This window comes from Trichechus manatus, unplaced genomic scaffold (assembly GCF_000243295.1).
Source record: "Trichechus manatus latirostris isolate Lorelei unplaced genomic scaffold, TriManLat1.0 scaffold00014, whole genome shotgun sequence".
In the NCBI taxonomy this organism is placed as follows: Eukaryota; Metazoa; Chordata; class Mammalia; order Sirenia; family Trichechidae; genus Trichechus; species Trichechus manatus.
The window spans coordinates 3,645,522-3,651,036 of NW_004443950.1; the positions used below are offsets into that span (position 1 = coordinate 3,645,522).

Genomic DNA, 5,515 nt, shown 5'->3' on the forward strand with positions numbered 1-5,515 from the left:
ATCTAGAACTATTCATGGATTGCAATATAATTGGGTCCGTTGGTAGACATTATAAGGAAATATGAATTCAGGGAGAGACTCAAGGTAACTAAGCAATGTGTGGTCAAGGGTCAGGGTCCTGAAAGAGGAGGCTTATTTGTCCTCTCAGAGGTCAACTCACAAAATTCATGAGATTGGTCAACTGAAGCAGTTTCCTTTATTGACGAGATTTATCCCAATTCAAGGCAGGAATAGCTGTGCTTAGAAATGCAGTCAAAGCTTGGCAGCATCTAAAAGAATCCTGTAGCTTGGTCAATGGTCTATTAAATCTGATGAAAGAGTATGTTAAAAGAAGAGGGTTTTGCATCCAAGAAGAATAAAGGAAGACCAACACTTTGTCAGTGTTTATCCAGTGCTGTCCAGGGAGAGGGAGACTAAGTGTAGCAGATACCCATATTCTAGACACTATTCAAATTCAACAACATGCAAAAACTAGATGGTGTCCAGCTACCACCACCGACTGCTCTGACAGGGATCACAACAGAAGGTTTCGGACAGAGCTGGAGATACATGTAGAACAAAATTCTAACTCACAAAAACAAATAAATAAAAAGACCACACTTACCGGTCTGACAGAGACTGGAGAAACCCCGAGAACATTGCCCCCCGGGACACCTTATAGCTCAGTAATGAAATCACTACTGAGATTCACCCTTCAGCCAAAGATTAAACAGGCCCATAAAACAAAACAAGACTAAATGGGCTCATCAGCTCAGGGGCAAGGATGAGAAGGCAGGAGGGGACAGGAAAGATGGTAATGGGGAACCCAAGGTCCAGAAAGGGAGAGTGTTGACAGGTAGTGGGGTTGACAACCCATGTCACAAAACAATATGCGTATTAACTGCTTAATGAGAAACCTAGCTTGCTCTGTAAAATTTCATCTAAAGTACAACAATTTTTTTTTTTTAAATTATACATCCGGAGCAAATGGGATTTACTCCAGGTATGAAGGGTTGGTTCAATACTGAAAATCAATCAATGTAATTCACCATATCAACAGTGTAAGGAAGAAAAAATCATAAAATCCTGTCTATTGATGCGAAACAAAAAAAAAACAAATCGTATGGCAAAACCCAATATACATTCATGATAAAAAGTCTAGGTAAATTAGGAATAGAGAGAAAATTCTTAAATTTGATTTTAAAAAAAAATCTACAAAACAAAAAATCATAACCACTGGTCAGAAACTGTACCCTTGCCCCCTAAGACCAGGAAAAATGCAAGGATGTTTTCTCTCACCACTGCTGATCAACCTCATTTTGGAAGTCCCAGCTTAGCGCAATAAGAAATGAAAAGGAAATAAAAGGTATACAATTTGGAAAGGAAGAAATAAGGCTGTCTTTCCTCACAGATGACATAATTGTCTGTGCAGAAAATTCCCTCAAATTGACAAAACAACTCTGGGAACTAGTAGGCACGTATAGCAAAGTTTGAGAATACAAGGTTAATATGGAAATGTCAGATGCTTTCCTATATATCAACAATGAACAACTGGAATTAGAAATTCAGAAATTTAAAAAAATAGCATTTACAATAGCACCAAAAAAAAAAAAAAAAAGGAAAGATTTAGGTAGAAATGTAGCAAAATGCAACCAAAAAACCATTGCTGTCAAGATGATTCCGACTCATAGCAACCCGATGGGACAAAGTAGAACTGCTCCACAGAGTTTCCAAGGAGATAATCTTTGCGGAAGCAGACTGCCACATCTTTCTCCCAATGAGCTGCTGGTAGGTTCAAACTGCTGACCTTTCATATACCAGCTGAGCACATAACCACTGCGCCACCAGGATTCCTAGCAAAATGCAAAGAGATCTAAATAAATGGAGACATAGTCCTTGTTCATGGAATGAAAGACTCAAAATTGTTTACACGACAATTTTCACCAACTTGATGTATGGAGATAATATATTTTACTCAATCTCTATTATTGCACATTTAAAGTGTTTTTAAAAACTTCTATAAACCATTTCTGAAATATCAGATTGTTTTTTAAGGATTAGATATAGTTTTTTTTTTTTTTTAAAATAGGTATTAGTAATGTGGTCATTTGAAGGGAAGAGGACAGGAAACATTAACAGATGCTAAAAGCAGTGTTTCTCACATCTTCCTGTATATAAGACTAACCTGCAGCTCTTGTTAGTTAGGATGTAGATTCTGACGCAGTGGATGTGGAGTGGGGCCTGAGATTCTGCATTTCCAACAAGCTCCCAGGTGCTGCCCTTGCCACTGGCCCATGGACCACATTTTGAATAGCCATGCCGTGAAGAGTACTGGATTTAGGTTAGCTGGATTAATCCTCTGCTTTACCATTTCTCTCTGTGTGTGACCTTCAAAAATCACATGCCATCTGAGCAACACATGCCCCTTCCCTGCTCTACCTTCCTCCCTTGGCTGTGTGAATAAGATCATAAATGGAAAAGTTCTCTGTGAACTACACAACAGTGAGTATGGGCATATTTTCTCTATGTGTCTCTCTCTGATCGGAAGGCTCATTGCAGCAAATCCCCCACACCGCACGTGGCCCCTTCTGCAAAAAAAGTGTCTCAGTTACAAAATGGCAACATTAGCAACCAAGACATGCATGAAATAGCTGCAGCACCATTAAGGTCCTTACAGTCCTTGTTGCCAGGAGTCAGACCGTTTAATCCTCATTAGAACCAATATCATTAACGAAAGGAGTTAGGAGACATACGCGCAATAAAACCTGAGCCTTGTTTTCAGGGAAATTGACAGTCTTAGAAGAGCTGGGCAGGGCACGGGTCGTTAGGAATGGTGGAATCACCACCAAGCAAGGGCAAGTCAATCTCGCTGAGGACGGCAGGAGAACCCAGTGTTTTCCCAGAAACCAGCGCTCTCAGCAGCAGGTTCCCATCAGGGGCCTACAACAGTACTCGCACCAAAATACACACGCATGTTGGGATTTGCATTTCTGCCCCTGGGATGTGACCACTGAGTCGTTAAACAATATGAGATCCAAAGAGTCGCAGATTCTGTGCAGGCAGATCCAGCTTAACCTCACAAGAAGGAAAACATTCTGTGTTTAGTTTATTTAATTGACTGGAAATTAATCAAATCAAGTATGATTTTATCTTATTATGAAGGCTTTGCCAGCACTGATAAATGGATGCATGAATAGACGGATGGATGAATGGGTTAATAAGTGAATAAATAAATGAATTGTTAAGTGAAGGAGTAAACGAATAAGGGCTTGACAGATTGAATCACTTGGGATTTGGTGAATAATGTGATAACATTTTTAACATGCCAGAGACTCCATTAAATCTAAGATCTTATTTAGTATACAAAGAATGCTAAAGTTAAAGTAAAGTGGGTAAGTCAGATTTAGGTACAAGCTGACTATGAAACTGGGAAAGGAGGCTGAAAGGTGACAAAAGACTAGATTGAAAAATCCATGAAGGTAGGACTGAGTCTGTTTTATCCCCAACTATATATCCAGCACCAAGCACAGTTCCCAGCACTATCGGTGCTTGATAAATATTGTTGAATGAATGAATGAATGCACAGGAGATTATAACCATTGTGTGAAGACTTTGAAGTGCGTGAGAATCACTTGTGGAATGTACTCAAGGCTCTACTTAAAAAATTATGATTCTGTACTTCTGAGGTGAGTCCAAGATATTTACTTCTTTAATAACTATCTCTAGATGACTCTGATATGGGTGAGCCTCACTGAGAAACCCCAACCACTTCTTTATAAAAACATTATTTCCAGGCCTCCCAAAGGGGCACACCCGTGACATTCTGATGTGGACGGATTTTAAACTCCATACAGAAACAGGGCCTTTGAATTCAGGTTCAAGGCTTTCCCTCTAGAATGCTAACTTTGCCAGGCCACTGTCTGGGCATATAACTCTGTGAACAAGTTAATTTCAAACCACATTGTATGATCACAAGTTGTGTCCTGACCTTTTCTGAGATATCAGTTAGTGTGGTTGTTCTCAACCCTGAATCAACATTAGAATCAGCTGGTAAAGGGGATTTAAAAATACTAATGCCTGGGCTATACCGTAACCAAAAAACCAAACCAGTTGCCATGTAATTGATTCTGACTCATGGGAACTCCCTGTGTGTCAGAGTAGAACGGTGCTCCCTACTGTTTTCCATGGCTGGTTTTTCGGAAGTAGATGGTCAGGCCTTTCTTCCAAGGCACCTCTGGCTGGACTTGAACCTCCAGCCTTTCAGTTAGCAGCCAAGTGCTTAATCATTTGCACCACCCAGGGACTCTGGGCCATACCATAAGCTAGCTAAATAACACAGCTGGAGACAGGGCTCAGGTATCAGCATACAGAACAAGTGTTCTCAATACAACCAGCCTGAAGGACCTGACACATTCTCACCTAGACCACTTCCTTTTTTTTTTAATCAAATGATCCTATATTGAAATATTCTTTTGTAGTTATTAGCTAGCTGCGCATTCCACAGCACCACTGTTGATGTCATCTATGATGTCACGAGGGTGGCAGCCAACAACATTGCAGCCCACAGACTGGGGAGTCTCTCTTTAACAGTAAGCTCTTTCATAGTTCAGAGAGTTCTCTGGCTAAAGATCGGTGTTGTATCTGACGGGCAATGCTGACAATCTCATCACAAGTGATATTTGCACCGTGTTTAATATTTTTCTGCTTCTTTCTGTCTCCGGGTGCTTCCTTGAAGGCTTTGATGATCGGGCAGAGGCAGAAGGCACCGCCTCAATGGGCCTGTCTGTTCTGAATGGTCAGTTTCACCATAATCCTTAGTCCCTTCCAGTCACCAGTTGCCTTAGCAATGTCATCCCCAACCTTTTGTGGAGACAGACCCAGGGGGCCGATCTTCAGGTCACAGCAGACGTGGCACTGACGTTCCCAACCACTGCACTTCAGGTACATGACTTTGATCTCACTGGGGTCAAACTTGGGCAGCATGGCAGAGATGGCTGGTGTCGGATGAACCCAGATGCAGGACGACCAAAGAAAATTGCACCTAGCGCTCCTCCGAGCCAGAAGCCAAGAGACTCCTCACTTTCAATTTAATTTCACAGTAACCATCCCTCTTATCTCCTTCCACATCATCAGGTGTTTTCTTTTCTAAAATCTGCTCAGTTCAGAACATTTATATCCTAGATTCTGGTTAAAAACAAGGAAAAAGCCCATTACATTCAAATGAGCCAGAGCAAGAATAAACTAGGAAAGACTCCATTTTTAAAATTAGAGTTTCAGGTAACTAACTTTGATATCATAATTTAATTTGGTAAGGTCACGGTATGTTCCATTGCAGTGACTTGGATTTGGTTAGGGGGGACAACATTTGCAAATCCAGTAGGTGACCCCTCTCTTATCAGTGTGCCCTTGAAATGGCCTTCCTCTGTAGGACCATTTAGCAGCACACTCTCCTCAGCCTCCAAGCTCTAACTCCAACTACAGTCCTATGCGTGGACTGATAACCCCAGGTGGGAGAGGATCTTTCACAAATGCATAA

General features: G+C 41.2%; 1 pseudogene; it reads right to left on the minus strand.

The window, feature by feature from the left end:
• Window positions 1-4,460: 4,460 nt before the first annotated feature.
• On the minus strand, window positions 4,461-5,082 carry LOC101345433 (60S ribosomal protein L12 pseudogene; annotated as a pseudogene).
• Between the last annotated feature and the right edge of the window lie 433 nt (window positions 5,083-5,515).